Source organism: Nothoprocta perdicaria, unplaced genomic scaffold (genome assembly GCF_003342845.1).
Source record: "Nothoprocta perdicaria isolate Ctin4 unplaced genomic scaffold, notPer1 scaffold_79, whole genome shotgun sequence".
In the NCBI taxonomy this organism is placed as follows: Eukaryota; Metazoa; Chordata; class Aves; order Tinamiformes; family Tinamidae; genus Nothoprocta; species Nothoprocta perdicaria.
In genome coordinates, this window is record NW_020456076.1 from 186,686 (window position 1) to 203,393 (window position 16,708).

A 16,708-nucleotide genomic window follows, 5' to 3' on the forward strand; every position below is an offset into this window, starting at 1 on the left:
GTAATTAGGTTTGAAAGGGCTCTCTGGAAATTGGCTGCTCCGAGGTCCCTGATCAAAGCAGGTGAGCTAGAGCATATTGCTCAGGACCATGCTCAGTCCTATTGTAATGTTTGATGGCTCTCACAGTGCAGAAGTGTTTTGTTATGTTTAAGCGGGATTTCTTGTTTTTCAGTTTATGCAACAGCATCTTGCTCTGTCAATGGAAGCCAAAGAGAAGACTTTGGTTCTGTGTTTTTTTATTTCCTCTGTTCAGATGCATATAAACATTGATGGAATCCTCCTGAGCCATCTCATCTCTAGGTTAAACAGTCTCAGCTCTCTTAGCCTCCCCTCACATGTCAAATGTTCCAGTCTCTTAATTGTCTTGATGGTCCATCACTGGATTCACCCCAGTGTCCCTATGTGTTTCTTGCACACCAGCAGACCAGCAGTTTCTTGCAGACCAGCACTGGACACAGCACTCTATGTGTGTCCAAATTCCAGTACTGAAGCCAAGGGAAGAATCACCTCTGCAAACCTGAGGGACATAATCTTCCTCTTGAAGTTAGTCTAGAATGTTGTTGGCTTCCTCTGCCACCAAGGCACATTGTTGGCTCATGCGCACTAGGACCCACCAGGTTCTTCTATGTGAAGCTCTCTGCAGCTGGTTTGCTCCCAGCCTGTCCTGGGACATGTGGCTATTCCACCCCTGCTGAAGTCCTTGGCATTTCCTTCTGTTAAACTTAATTTCTTCAGGCTTCCAAGGTCACTCTGAATCTTACAGTCACTTTCAGGCTCCTATTATTGAAATGCTTGTGTTTCCTTATAAGGAGAGAAATATTTATTTGTTTACACATAACAATAATGATGGACTTTAAAAATAAATCCAGATATGTGTCTTAACTTACTTTATCCATGCAAGAGATTCTGCAGGCCGAATTTAAGAACCAGTGCTTTTGGGAAACTTTGAGGGAAAGTGTCACTTTCCCTGGCAAATGATATATACTCCTCCTCTATACCTGGGAAATGATACATCCTCTTGAAAGACTGATCCAGTACCTGCGGTGCTAGAGGCAAAAAGTGATTATCACCAAAGCATTTCTTCATCATTTGGTTCAGAGGAAGTAGATGTATTTTTATGTGCTGGGAGTCCTGGAGTCTTCATTGTTTCCTTAAAAAAATAAACGTTATCAACTTAATCCTAAAATCGAAATTTTGTTAAAATTGTTTTAACACTTAAATCTAAACAAGGTAAGAGATCTAAAAAAAAAAAAAAAAATTAATTTGCAATTATTTAGATGCTTACAAGGTCCATTGGGTTTTCTGTTCTGCATGTGATTGTTTCAAGCTATTGGATACAAAAGTCTTCAGTTGAGCCATCACTGAAAGCAAATCTCATGTTTATTGAAGGAATTAACAAGTCAAATGTCTTAGCTATTTTTTATTGAGGTCCTCAGCTTTGTCATTTGTAATTGATGTAATATCATGCAGATATATAAGAATCAGGCTTTGCTCTCCTGCACAGGGGTGTCCCTTTGTAACGGGACAGTAATTACCACATGCCCCTTTTCCTCTAGCTATTGATTTTAACACAGCTTTTATCTTTTTTTCTCTTCTTTTTTTTTTTTTCTGCTAGTGCTTTCTTTTGAATCTCAGATAAATTTTCATTTCTGAATGATTTTCCCACAGTTAGTAAATGGTTCTTTCTGTTATATTTGTCCTCATTTTTAAGTTTATGCAAGTTGGGGCAGTGGCTAATACCTGGTTTGCCTTTTTGAGAAGGAATTGATCTTAAAAACTGAAGTATTAAGTAAGAAAAGCATAAGTATTAACTTATGCTTTTCCTGTAGCTTTTGGGTTTTTTTTTTCCTTAACTATCACAGTTTTGGCAGCATTCACAGTTCTAGGACACAGTAATTACATGGCCAAATAAGTTCCTATTAGAAATATATTTGTTTTATTGTGATTCTGTGTTCAGAAAATCTTCTGTTGAAAGTTAACAGCTGTTATCACTTTAATTTATTTGTAAGAGTGACTGGAAAATTACAACTATTCTTAAACCTGCTATCTATGTTGTAAGAAAATAAATTTTTCAATAGTTTGTCTACTCCTTGCATTGTCCTTTCCAGCACATTCAGTTCAGCTGTGCTCTTGAGCAGTGTTTTATGTCTCAAAATAAATACAGATCAATAAACAGGGATGTTAGTCACTATGGCATAGACTTCACGTAAGTCTCAGTCATTTCCATGTTTACGTGTATGGATTCTCTCTGCTGGTCTCTGCATTGAAGCTGAACAGCATCTCAGTCTCAGCATAAAGCTCTTTGCCTTTTCAAGCTCCAGGCAACCTCGTTTGTTCTTTCCCCAGCTATTGACTTTACAGGAAAAAAAAATCATTAGTTTATTTGTAAGCCCTGGAAAGCGCAATCTAAGGAATGCCTGTATGTCCCATATTAAACCCACAGATGAAGTCTCCAGGATGTCTTTGTAACTGTAGTCATAAACAAAATTATATTTCTGTAGTACTGTGCCTCCAGAGAGTCTTTGCAAATACCACATCTGGTAACTTTAACAACCCATCATTTTCAACTTGACTTTATTTCTCTGTAGCATACTAATTAGCATTTATTTGATAGGCCTTTGTCTAAGTATTACACAGATTATATGTGCCTCTTTCTTCAGTTTAGTGTTAAATATGCTGTCATTAAAAGGTGATATCAGAGAGGTGGGCTTTCTTTTGCTTTTTTGTACATGAAAAGTTATATTGGTTTAGTAGCTAATGCTTTGTTTTGTGCGTTCTGTTAACCACATATTTCCTGCATTTGATATTTTACTCAATACAAACTAGACACTAAAATTATTCCTTTACTTGTATTTCTCAATTAAAAATAAAATTATGAATGAGTGGTTTTCATAAGTAGAAATAAAATGTTTTTGAGACACTTAAAAGACCTTCAACAACATGGCGATAGTAAAAATTGTTCTATTTCACTTTCTGTAGGAATATGGTACTTGTGGCATCCTTGTTAATAAGGAGCAAGTTAATGTAATAGGTCATAAGAAACAGCTTTAATGATTTGTAAATACATTCCTTGGGGACAATTTTGAGGCTTCATGCCTTTGTCCACCAGAGGTTTGTATTTTAAAGTGCTGTTTAAGTCTCACCTGAAATGATTAGTGCTACTAAAATTACTATTAGGTGAATATCTGAAAGTTTAGATTCTCTGCAGTTTAAGAAAGCTTCTAAAGGTTCTTCTGCTTAACCTGAGGTTAACTGAACCTTTTACACTATAGATTAATTTAAAAAATCTTAAAAAATCTATAGAGAGTGCACAAGTACATGATTTATTTGCTTGTTTTCTGAGCTTTTCAACAATTTGGCTTTACTATGAACATAAACTGAATAATAATAAAAAAAAATTTCTCTAGTTGAGTGGAATAATAAGCATTCTTTTTTTTAATCCAGCCTTTATTCAGCTGATTTTTTTTTTGTCTTTAAAGAAATATAGATTTATTTTCATTAGTTGTTTCTTAAAAAATACATTTTTTTCAGAAATATTACAACTTTTTTTTTCTGGAAAAAATGTATTTTTTCAGTGAAATGCCAAAAAAAAAAAAAAAAGATTTTTATTGAAAAGCATTTTTGATTAACATTCATAATACAAATACTATTCTTTAACTGCATTTTAAGTGCTAGCATAAAAAGTTACTTGATATGTATTTCATTATCAATACCAAATTTCATTAATTCTTTAAATTATCTGTCATACTTTTTTGGATGGAAAAACATAAGAAATAGGGTAAAAGATCAATTTAGTAAAAACATATCCTAAATTCAAATTTGCATGCTTTATATAATAACAATGAGACTCAAAGATTTTCACAGGTAAAATATTGCTATAGGTTATTTTTATTTTCTCAGCATGAAAGCTGAGAAATTGTGAAGCACACCACAGAATTTTGTACTTTAACATTTACATTGCATGACTGCATAAAGGGTGAAATCTTTTCTGCAGAAGCAAATGACAAAAAATGAAAAAAAATACAGAGAAGTTCTTGACCTATAGAAAAAAAATTATGTGAATATCATAACAATATTCAAGTAAGCACAAAGTGAGTAATTAGACTGGACTTAGAGTCAAATGCCTGCAACATACCACAGAGAAGATATGTTGCTACAGGTGGTAAATACTGTGTTTTCATACAATTCCAAGCATTACTGATTAGATTTAGGTCACCATATTAGGAAATGATCATAATAGATAATCTCTTTGTAGTATTTTGAACTCTCCCAAGTGCTGTTTGCTGCTTTACATTCTGAATCTTGGAGTGATGAGTACAGAGAGAGATTTTAGTTCCTGTACAATTTGCTTCACTGAAGCAAATTAATTTTGTCTTTTATAGAGCTTATTGCAGCTGTAGGGAATCTATCTTAAAAAATCAGAATCCATTTTAATACGTTGTGTTATATTTTATAAAGGAATAGGCACAATGACAATTTCATAACATGAACTTGCAAATATACTAAGTATTTTCTTTAATGGCTTACCCGCTGGACTAAGCTGAAAATATGATGCTGTGAATAGCCATCTTTCTGGACTCATTTTGGAAAGAGTCATGAGTGATCTTTCAAAAATTATTATTCCTTGCTTTGCTCAATGCAGCATTATTCCTCACTCCTTCAGAATTATGTATCAGCTAGAGGAAATCGGTCTGGGGTGTGAATTTCAAGAGAATTTATCTTAAGAATCCAACTTTAATTTTGACAGTTAAATTTCATCTATTCCCCTATTTATTCAGAGGCTGGCCCCTACCCTATGATTTGATTTTGTTCTAATGCATACCCATCCTAAAGAAATAATGCAACAAGAACTTAAAGTGGATCATAAAAGTAATACAACATAATACAGTAATACAGTGGGGGATTTTATATTATTATAAAATACAAAATGACACACAGCAAGAGAATGGGGAAAAAAAAAAAACACCAGAATTCCAAATAGGAAATGTCATCCTACATGCCTGAGGGACAGTGTCACATAAGGAGCAGGTGAGACCAGCTGAATCTCAACACCTGAATCTGTGTTCCTCAGACTGCAATAGGGGAGGGGAAAATCTCAGTCTGCCACCTAAGTACCTGGAAGATTTCACATTGATTGTATGAAAACCTATAAAACCTGTAGAATTGTTATAATCCTTTCAGATATCACACTGCAGATGAGGAAGCACTGCAGGCTTTTGAATTTTGAAAATATCATCTTTACAAAAGTGTAGGGTTGGAGGCAAGTTGCGATATCTATGGCATTGTCTGCTACAGGTAACATAGAGATTGAGTAGTTTGTGTAGTGTGCTTAGTGTACACCCTTTTGTAGAGCCATCCGGTGCCAGCTTTGCTTCCTTAGACCGGGAATACATTGTGATCAAGATACAAACCATGGCTAGAGGTATTTCTGGACAGTTAGGTCTTTGCATTAGAGCTGTACTGTAAGAATTTGACAGTGGTAGCAAGGGTTTGTGTTCTTTAAAGTCTTTCTAGTAACTAAGGAGATGTCAGTGGGTGTAGTTCCTAGTGGTTCTATCAATGCATTGGTATGGTAGGGAAGTTGTGATAGTAACTACTCTGGAAATAAATCACAGGAGAAAAAAGTAAAATAAAAAAGTAAGGCATGAGATGGAAAGTGAATCGTTTCCAAGACATGCTGTACATGACATGACTACCACTCAAATATCAAAGCAGGACAGTGCAGAGCTATGACGAATCAATCAATAGTTTGCTTGGAAAGCTTCATCCTTGCTAAGGTTTCATATGCAAGTTTCATCTGTGAGTAGTCCCTTTTATATGTAAGTGAAAAGGCTGTCATGAATAGTGAGTAGGAGGACATGTGCTACTCTAATGAGCTGAAATTCTGTGCTAAAGAGGCCTGTCAAGCGTACTGGACATGCTTTTCTAAAGGAAATCTTTTATAGACAACTTTTGAAAGCATCTTTTTCAGTCTTTAGTCCAATCTTTCTTCCTTTCCCACATAGATTCAAATACTTGAGTATCTGAGGAAACAGTGAAAAGCCTGCATATCTAGCTTTATATATATATATATATATATATATATTTATATATATATATATATATATATTTATATTTATATATATTTATACTGGTTTTATTTCCCTAGGCTACTGTTTTTCTAGAGTTCATTCATTTAAGGAGAAATAGTAATTTGCTTTGATACTATATTTTGAGCCAGGGATTGTGAGATGAGGACAGAAGTCAGCAGGATTTGCAATTGCTTAGGTTATTATTAAGTGATGCTAAGAGATGTGAAGGCAGTAAAGACAAATTCCAGGCTGCACTGTGGATTGCAATGGATGGCAGAGATGTTTTAGCTGGCTGAGATTAAGCCTCAGAGCTGCACCAGTGCTGAAACATGGGCCTCCTGTGGATGACTATGCACTAAACTGGCACAGCTGTGTTTGCTTTGGAGGCTGTGCTGCTAATGTACATTGCACACTATACAATACTATGTGAGCATGCTGGCTTCTCTGAAGTATCTTGTAAGTTATCTTCCTGTGTTGGATGTGCTTGAAGAATCAGTTATAAATACGACCTAGGAGTTCCTTGAGTTGTAAAACTAGCAAAAAGGACTGATGCATTTCAGAAAAAGTAAAGGATTATTTATTCGTTTAATTTAGCAGAACTGCCACTATTTGGTTTGCAAAAACAGCTGTATAGAAAGAAATCTGAAAGAGCTCCAGATAACTGTAGAGGATATATTAGTCCAAGAAACTGAAAACGAACAAATATACAAACAAATAACCAAAAAACTACTTTGTAATAGTTGTATTGTAACAGGAGCCCCCCTTTCTTTTATTTTATTGGAATGCTATTGAGTGATAAGAGTCCCTCTTCGAAGGATATGTGAAACAGTATATGTAGAAAACAGTAACATTTGAGGGGACTGATAGAGCTCTTATTGTTTTTTTTAAAAAAAAAAACAGCTGAAATTTGTAAGACTGTGATAAAAACACAGCAATCGTTTTCTGAGATCTTTTTCTGGCCCTTCCTTGATGCACTTTTTACATGTCTTTGGCAGATGAGGTGTCTGGAATTTTGTCTTTTAGGGATTTTGGGGGGGGAATTAATTAGTCTGTAAATCAGCATTTTATGAAGTCAACTAATGCGATTAATCTCTCAAATACTGAATATTGTGTTAGCTGAAGCTCTTTGAAATGTTTATATAATGGGATCCAGAAATCCTTAATATTCACCTCTTTGGACTTCATTTCGTTTATAGATATGCATAAGCTATTGTGAATGAAGCTTTTGAGAGCCGTAATAGCTAGTACAGGCTCTGAATGAGTCCCGTTGCACTTGCTCAGTGTATTGGCAGCTGAGATGCCAATTTTGTTTTTATTATCTTCTAAATCACAACAAAATAAGGATAATTTTTTTTTTTTCCTGGTAAAAGAATTAGCCTGGTCTTTACCCACACAGGGGTACCAGATTTCTCAAAAAGCAAAAAGAAATTATAACCTCTTCCTATTTGTCTCTGTCAGGCTCCAATTACACATATCTAGCACAGTAACAAAATCTTATAGCATTTCCTCCAACCACCTCCAGGAATGACCTAATCATTTTATCCAGGTATATCTACAATTGACATTATCAGTTTCGCTGAATGGAGAGATTAGACATTCAGAGAATATATTGCTCTTCTCTTATAGATTTATTATGCTGTTAAATAAAAAAGGTGCTCATTTGTCTTCAGAAGTTCCTTACCTGTGCTTAAATTCTAATGTGCTCTGCATAGAAAGGCTAATAATTTGCTTTTGTCATAAATAATAATTTATTTGCAAATAAGTCAATATAAAAAGAAAAATAAACAGACATACTTTCTTATGATATCCCAAATCAAATATATAAATGTATAAAATCAGCATAGACTGTGCTATATAGGCTTCTGCAGGGTTAGTTCTGCAAGATTACATTTCCCTAAAGGTCAGTGTGGTCCCCTACAGTAGGGTCTTTAAAAAGTGGAAGGTGTAGAAGTAAGTATGTTTATTATAGATATATTGAATGATTGCACTTCAAAATTTAAGTCAGATTTTCAGTAAGCTGCGCTTGAAATGCTTAAAAATCACTGTAAATTAAAATGCCTCCTTAATTTTACTTTATAGATATAGTATCTGCATTGTTTTATGTCTTTGGAAATTAATAACTGTACTTGAAATAACCATGGCAACCAAGTAAATTATCACTGGGCCTGATGGTTGCTGTAATTACAAAGAAACAAAATAAAAACCGGAAATGGCCTGCTATCCTTTGCCTGCAATCTGTTAATTATTGCCATGTAGATTTGAAGGACTCAGGAATTTCGAGACTTTTTTTTTCCTTCCTGCTGCACCTCAGACTCCTCAGTAACTCCTCTGTAGAGTCTACCCCCTCTTTCTGATATAGTGTAATGCCATTCAGAATGAGTAATGAAGGATTCATTGTGAATTATGTTAGACTGTTTTACATTCTAGGTGCATCAAACAATAAGACATAACAAGGTTATGAGACTGAAATGACATTACCTTGGAAATTTGAAAAACATAAAGCTGTGATTCAGACAGGGACATCTCTGTTTGATGCCTCTCTTCAGATGTGTTGTGATAACTGAAGCATGACCTGAAGCTCTGTGTGTATATGGTTGTGCGATTAGTTCATTTTCAATGCAGACTGCATAAAAGAACTAGCTACAAAAGAGATTGTGGATGTTTAACACTTTCTCTTAGTACTGTGTTCTCTCTGAACATCTTGTTCAGAGTTGAGGCCTCAACTGAAGCGCTAGACAGAAGGCCTTCTGTGTTCTCTATCAGCTATTAGAAATCAATATTAGAAAATTCCCTAATGTACTTTTAACCTGTTTAATTATCAAACAATTTATTGCACTCAGGAAAGGAGACATTGCTCAATATGTCAAATATGATCTTACTCAATAAGATGAAGAAGCTCCATGGATCACTGGCATTGCACTGTTCATGTTAAGATGTCTGTGAGGGAAAATCTTAATTGGAGTTGAGTTATACACAGAACAAGATTACATTTATGTATTGACTGTTAAATAAATGTTAATAAAGAAATATCTGTGTACTACTGACAATCCTAATGAGGCAGATGAAGATGTGTCTTTTTTGAAGAATATGAATATAAAAATGTGATTTCAGCAGGTCCTTAGAATTATTGGTTTTTGGCTATGGTGGCCTCCTCTTTTTTTTGAAGGGAAGAAGCAAGGAGGAGAGTATAAATCAGCTACACTTTTTATGAGACTTACAGGGAAAACTTCGTTTGTTCCTTTGTTTCCTTTGCAATTTAATATTTAACTATGATTGCATGACATTATTTCTGTTATTCTGCTTTCTGATATTTTTTCTATTGGTGTATAATTTATGGAAAAATAATCAAGATTTAGACATTAAATAGCACCATCATTACATGACAGTAATTAGCATGATAAAATTGACAAATCACATTGAGGCATCTGAGATATGTGATTGTGGCCTAAGTTAGGTAAGGGAGCAACAGTTAGCTTCCCTCTGATTACAATTCCTCTCTTATAAAAAAAAAAAAAAAAAAAAAAAAAAGTGCTGAAAATGAAGCTGATAGCGCAAGTTGTGTCAGAGCCCAGCACTCAACTTCTGTACAATTAGTGACCTTATTGCAGAGTGACCTATTTGTTATCAAGTACTATTTGGAGAATAGCCAGCTCATCAGATAGAGGCTTCTGGAGGTGAAGCAAGCCAAGATGTGAGTAAAGATCCTTTCTGGAGGTTGGGACACAAGTCCATGTACTGAGGATAATGCCTGTTAACAGAGACTCTGAGCTCTGCTTTGAGGAGAAATTATTAATAGCTATTTTAACAATTGCTCCAAAGATGGCAGTTGTTTCCTCCCCATGATGCAGTTTAACTCACAAAATAGCTGTCATCTGTGATAAAACACTTTTATTTGCATCTGACCAACCAAGCCTTAGGAATATATTAATACAGAAGACCTTTTGGAGAATGCAAATATCTTTCTGAACTTCTGTGTAACAGCAGCTGGAACATAGGTGATTCTTCAGATACTCTCTTTTTCTACACCCATCCTCAGTTCAGCTGGTTTCTGAGAACTGATAGTCTGCACTGATTGCCTGCACTGACCTGTTGCTCTCCTTCCCTTGGTCCACCTCCTTATATGAGCCACAATTTCAGTTGGGTAGGGCTTTTGTTTGACTCCCCATCTTCTTCCGCTCATACTGTTTATTACCAGAGGTATAGCTCTAGGGTGAGAAGAAACCTCTCTTTTTGAATAGTGCATAATTTGTGGTAGACCTGAACTGAAATGCTTACACCAGAGGAATTAAGCTAATTACTTGAACAAAACACGGGAGTCTTATAAAATAAGAATTTTACATAAAACTGTAGCCAGAACTGTGTGTGAAGATAAAATAATGAAAGAGAAGGAGGAGGAGAGAGAGAAAGAGAGAAATGGGTATTTATACTTGCGTCTGTAGTAGTAAGATGAACGTTCTGAAATGTCATATGAACGTTAATCGAGGAAGACAACATGTTTTCCTCTCGATTACTTGCTGTACTGTTGAATGTAGCAGGGGACCCCAATGAAAGTACTGTACATTCAGTGACAAAAAGAAAAGGTCACTTTATCTGAAGTAAGTACTTTTCCAGGAATAGAAGGAAAAAAAAAAAAAAAAAAAAGGAAATTATTTGAAATGGAAAGAAATTCTCTAAAGACCCTTTTAAATAAGTCATCTGTATTTGCCTTACTTGGAAATGGATGTGATTGTGATCCTGTAAAGGAATGTATGTTTACCTGAAATTTGTTTATTTTGGCAATAGTTGAGCAAATGAGCTATTGTTGTGTACTGTTGTGGCAAAGCTTCCTCTCAATTTCACTCCCATTTATTTCTCAAGAAAATGTAGAGATATTGTATTTTCTTAAGAACTAAACATATTGTTGGTTCAAATTTTAGTCTTGTGGGGGTAATTTTTATGAAACACCAACATTTATGCCTATATCATGCTTTTTTTTGGTTCCATTCTCCGTTTCCCTTTGGTTATATTTAGTGCATTCATACATGAGCAACCAGAATCTGCCCAAGGGTAGGTAAGATTCAGTTGCCTAAACATGGGCAACCTATGCCATTTCACAAGACGTAGGGTATCCATCTGGCCTCCAGCTGCTGCTTCAGAGGGCATAGGGTCCCCATAGGTTCTCTGACACATGCGTATATGTTCTATGTGAATGTTTCCAGTGTCTTCAGGTATTTAAAATGACATATAAATGCCTATGTTTGCAATAATTGAATGGAATTCTGAGAGAATTTTTTACTTTACTCATTCTGAACAGAGCCATTTTAGGGCAAGAATAAAAAGAAGTCTTTTCAGAGTTTTTGAATAGGTGTAATACAATCACCATTTGTTATTTTAGCAACCATATTGTTCATTGTTTGAAAATGTCTGCTGTATGGAGATGGGATAGATAATAACTTCATTTATCACTGAGCCTTACTTAATACAGTATCTATTCCTCCTCCGTCTGCCAGCCTAACATTCACAAATTAGCTTTTCTTATTTCTACATAATTGCTTATAATTCTTTGGTATTTTTGTCCCAAGCATTAAATGTTTTAACAGCTCTTATTCTCTCATTCCAGTGGTTCTATTTCAACTTCCTATTTGTTTGTCTCATTGAAATGCATATCAGTAAAGATTTGTCTTTTCAGTTCTAGAGATATATTTTTCCTCTGTGGAAATTCTAAGTACTGAAAGTTCAAATGATTACCCTCCCTTCTTCTACTTTAAAGAGAACAACTTAATTCATGTATATCACTATAGTGACTTTCTTAAAAGCTAATTAAAATTAAAAATTGATAATTTTAATAAAAAAATCATCACTTGAAATTAATTATATAAATTAATGAAACAAGAGATAATCCTATAATTCTACGGTCCTTCCTGTAAAGTAGAACTCAACAGTAATGAGTATAGTAGATGGTGCATTCTGAAATTTTTGATATACACCATTTAACTATATTATATTGTATATTAGACTGATTGATTTCATTTACCTAGAAGTATCCTTCAATTCATGCTGACTACAGTGTGTTTCACAAGAGACAGTCTATGGGGTCAAGTTTAGAGAATGGAGACTCAGCTTGAGTAATATTTTTAATTTCATTTAAAAAATTGTTAAAAAGGTTTCATTCAAAAAATAAATTGAATATAAAGACATGAACATTATTAGCAATTTAAAAGCAAAACAAAACAAAAAAGATGAAGCTATTGATTTAATTTAGCAGATTTCAAATTTTTAGGATAGCATGTTTTCAAAGGCTCTCCACTATTCGTATTTTGTGGATTCATTTCAAGTTAATCATCTTACATGTAGTTTGCTGCTGTACTTCCAGCTATTCCACTTGCTTTCAGCTTCCCAAGGCAAAAGGAGAAGAATTTCAGCAGGAGATGCCTGGGCATGTGTTTGCAGGGGTTGCACAGGGAGCTAAGATCACACCTTGCATTAGGAGAGAGGAGGTTTTAGGTCTGTGTGAACTTTGATGATGTAGCCACTTGCTGCATAAGATAACTGCTGAGCAGCAATTTAAGAAACTTGATGGAAGCTAAATGTACATGTTTAGGGATTTATTTGGGAAGAGTTGACTTTTCAAGTCCAGCAGAGAAGGGGCCTGCCCTAAAATAGTTGTTTATCATAGTCCTCCTTGTCAGCACTGCAAAGCATTATAATTTTAAAAGGCTCTGTTCATCATGGATTCTGCATTATAAACCTCCTCCATTTGCCTCTATTTCTTGTCTAAATAAAATTCCTCGCCAGTTTAAATTGCGTTTCGAAAGGCTCATAAACCGCTGAGGTCACAGCTACATTGTTTCAGTAATATTTAGTTAATGTGCTAGTTTAGCATTGAGCCATTTAATGCTGCTGGCTGTAAACTGGGAAGGAAGAGGGAGCATTTTTTTTTAATATTAGATTATTACTTTGTATCTACAATAAGTAAATGTGTCTTCAAACTTAATAAACTGTAACTTGCTCTTTCTTGTTGTAATGAACTGGTGCATGGATATATACTGTCTTCAGTTGGATAGTAACAGACATATTCTACAATACATCCTACTCTAAGGTTCTTGAGGTTCATCTATTTTGCCTGGTTTTGAAGCAAAACCTGTTTGCATAGCAATGACCCCAAAGCTTTAAGGCAACTGCATTGCTCTTATCTGATCCCTTCCCCCATTTTTGGGTCAGGTCATCCCTGCAAAGGAAAGAGAACTCTCAACATATGCTAGCTATGAGAAGCAACTCCTAGACCAATCTTTTACCAGTTTAGGAGATTAAACAGTCTGCTCTTTTTTAATTTTAATTTTAATTTTAATTTTAATTTTAATTTTAATTTTAATTTTAATTAATTTTAATTTTAATTTTAATTTCTCTTTTGCAACTGCAGAAGTTCATTTCAATACATTTTGTTCAGTTTCTGGTCAATATATTATTTTCCCTCCCACTTATGAGTCTACAGAGCCACATCAGGAAAATAAGAAATTCTTAGGTGTTGTGGAATTGCTTGACATAGATAGCAATGGCAGGAACAGATCTTAAAATAAATTAGTAAGAGACTGTGTATGATTACCTAAGTCAAGCACGAATTAAAATGATGCGATGCAACATAATCTCGTAGAGAATAAAATGTGAAAAGGCACAGTTCCCTCTTTGCTCTTTAACTGTATTGTTAAATGACTGCTGACAAATGATGACAAAAATGGTTATGAAACTATTGAAACAATTTTTAAAAAAATGTGGGCTTTATTATATTCTGTGAGATCGGCTACACAAGCATTGCAGGGATATTTTTACTAAACAAAAATAACTTTTCTCTATTTTTCCAGTGATGGTGCCTGATAAGTACAGCTCCTATATGAGAACGTTCAAGCTCATTTTCAAGAATAAAAGTTCTATCCAAGGAAAATACAGTGCAGTTATGAAAATTCTTTTTGTATAAACTGGAATTTATACCGTCTGGGCTAGCTACTTCAGTTCAGTGTTGTGATCTGTATTACATTCTGTTCACAGTGAGTTACGTTTAGATTTAACAAACAGTTAAAGGCCAATAAGCTGAGCAATTAAACACACAACTTAAAACAGGTACTAACATGCAATTCCCTGTAATGACAATGAAACTTTTCTTGCATACAGAGCAGCACAGTGCAGTGGAGGATATGAGAATGTTCAGCTCTACAGATGTGATTTTCAAGAAAAAGGGCACTTGTACAACATAGTGGGTTTGTTACAGTGAACCTGGTGATGCTTCCACCTCTGATATTAGCTGATGCTTTGATGATTCTCAACATAGTTAAATTATCTGATATCTATGTAATGTTAATCAGGTTTTCCACAGAATGGTCTGTTTGTATTTACTTTGAGAAAGTGTACTGAGTAGACTATCCATAGACAGATAATTTATTAGATAACATGTTGATTTTGTAGATGATCCGTTCTCAGATAAATGGTTTGGGTGGATCATTCATCAGTGTATATTTTTCTTCAAGTGGGATTAACATTCTTTGGGACCAGTAATTAACAACTGGTGATTTGTTTACAGCCCTGGAGCCTCTAGTCCTATCCTGTGCTTTCCCTTTCAAATTTTCTGCTACTATCTTCGGCTCATAATTTTGGGAACATCAGTTACAATCCCCTGTTTTTTTTTTCAGCAGCCGTTAAGCTTTGCTTTCATGATTATGTAGGCATTTTATCTTATCCCAATTATTTATTAACACAACAGAGTCATGCCTATCTTCTTGTTCTAGACATACTGAATGGTGCATTCCTTAAAATAATATGCACTAAAAGACATATATTTATAGACCGACAAATGAAAATAATGGTCTGGCACTTGTTAATCATTTGTTAACCATACCTACTAGCTATGGCAATATCACTAGTACATTATCTGCTTTGTTTGTTATGATATCCTCTAAAATCTGTAGAGTTTTTTTGTTGTTGTTTGATTTTTTTTTTTCCAACAGAGGGATACTAAGTTCTTCCTGTATATTTTCATCCTAAGCATTTTTTTTGATCCAAATCATCTAATTCCAGAACTCACCAAGTTTAACTTTATTAACTTAGCAAAGGTTGTTTTAACTTCTGCTAAACAAGAGGGATTTTGCTGCACTCTGTTGGAATGGCAGGATGACTGAAGCGCACAACATGAAATCCTGTTATGCTTTAGCTGAGAACAACACTGTGTCAAAAAGAAGTATCATTCTGGCCTGTATGATAGTCTGTCTCTTTTGTACATGACATTTCTAAAAACAGCGATAGATTATAAGTTCTCACTGTTGTTGCTGAATGTAAGAATATCTGAAATTCCCATTTGTCTTAAGGGATACAAAGGACATTCTGCATCTCTTGGGAAATGATGTTTGCTCTCTCCGTGAGATTTTTTAAAAGCTGCTGAATAGAAAGATGACTCCTATTAGTGTTTGAGAATAATAGCCTGAACATTTCTTCAATGCCTACTCATACTTCATACCATACTCAACAAGTGTTGAGTATCTGCTTATTTCATGAGAGAAATTTACTGGTCCAATCTGTTATTTGTGCAGTCAAGAATAATTTCCTTGCTCAAGACATTGTAGTTTGCCCTCTATTGCCTATTTTTTTGCCCTGTATTCCGTCAAAGGAATTTGAGGTCAAAGGAATTTGAGGCAAAGTACAAATATATTTCTAAAATTTTGTGGCAGTTAACTGTGTGTATCCCATGTTCTTTAGGTCTTTAATCTATGTCACAGTTTTTTTTTTTTTTTTTTTTTTTTTTTTTTTTTTNTTTTTTTTTTTTTTTAATATATACCCCTGTTTTGTGGTTGTTCATACCTAATTTTTGATGCCACACTTTTCTGCCAGAGCTATGTAGGTGGCATACTGACTTATGTGTCACTTGCCACTCTCAGAGCACTCTTTATTTGACTGTATGTCAGTTTTCCACAAGAGCTGAACAGAACAACAAAACACGTTGTGAAAAGCAGGTGTCCCTGCTTGAGCAGAAGGATGGGGCTAGATGGTTTCTAGAAGTTCCTTCCTACCTCAACCATTCTGTGATTCTATGAAAAGTCCTAGTTGGAATGCAGAACCTTGAAGGGATGTCACCTTGAAGGGCTTCCTCACTGTGCCCTAATTTGACTGGCTTGGTTGCTGGGGTGGGCATGCAGCTTTCAAATTTTGACCACTCTGTTGATCAAAGTAAAAAGAGGCTGTCGATTTATAACTTTTCACAGCTTTAGCAGTGGAATTTTCTGGCAGACAGTGTCATATATAGAGAAGAAAACCAATATATTTTGTTTTGATAAAGCACTTTTACACAGGTGTTCAGTGCTGGAAACTCATCACATTAACCAGATTTAAAAACTTACTCACTAAGCCTGTTATGAGTGTTGGTCCCTAAGCAGATGATATGCAATTTTTCTTCTTTCTTTCTTTTTTTTTGTTCTTTTTTTTATATTTATCAGGGAGATTCTTGAGAAAGTTCATTAGAAGACTGTAGATCCCACTGCACTGTACTTATATAGTAAAATGAATTCACGTTGCCCTTCTGTAAGTCGAAAGGAGATCTTTCACTTCTGATTTCTCAGAGTTGGCTAATATTCTGTAGCACAGAAAGAATATTGTAAAGCGACTTTTTTAAAAATTAT

At 34.7% G+C, this 16,708-nt stretch overlaps 1 protein-coding gene across 1 annotated transcript in view; it reads left to right on the forward strand.

Moving 5' to 3' along the window:
* Positions 1–16,708, forward strand: part of GRM8 (glutamate metabotropic receptor 8) — a gene marked incomplete at its 5' end in the record, with an annotated part of 260,308 nt that overhangs the window by 171,768 nt on the left and 71,832 nt on the right. The window lies entirely within an intron of this gene.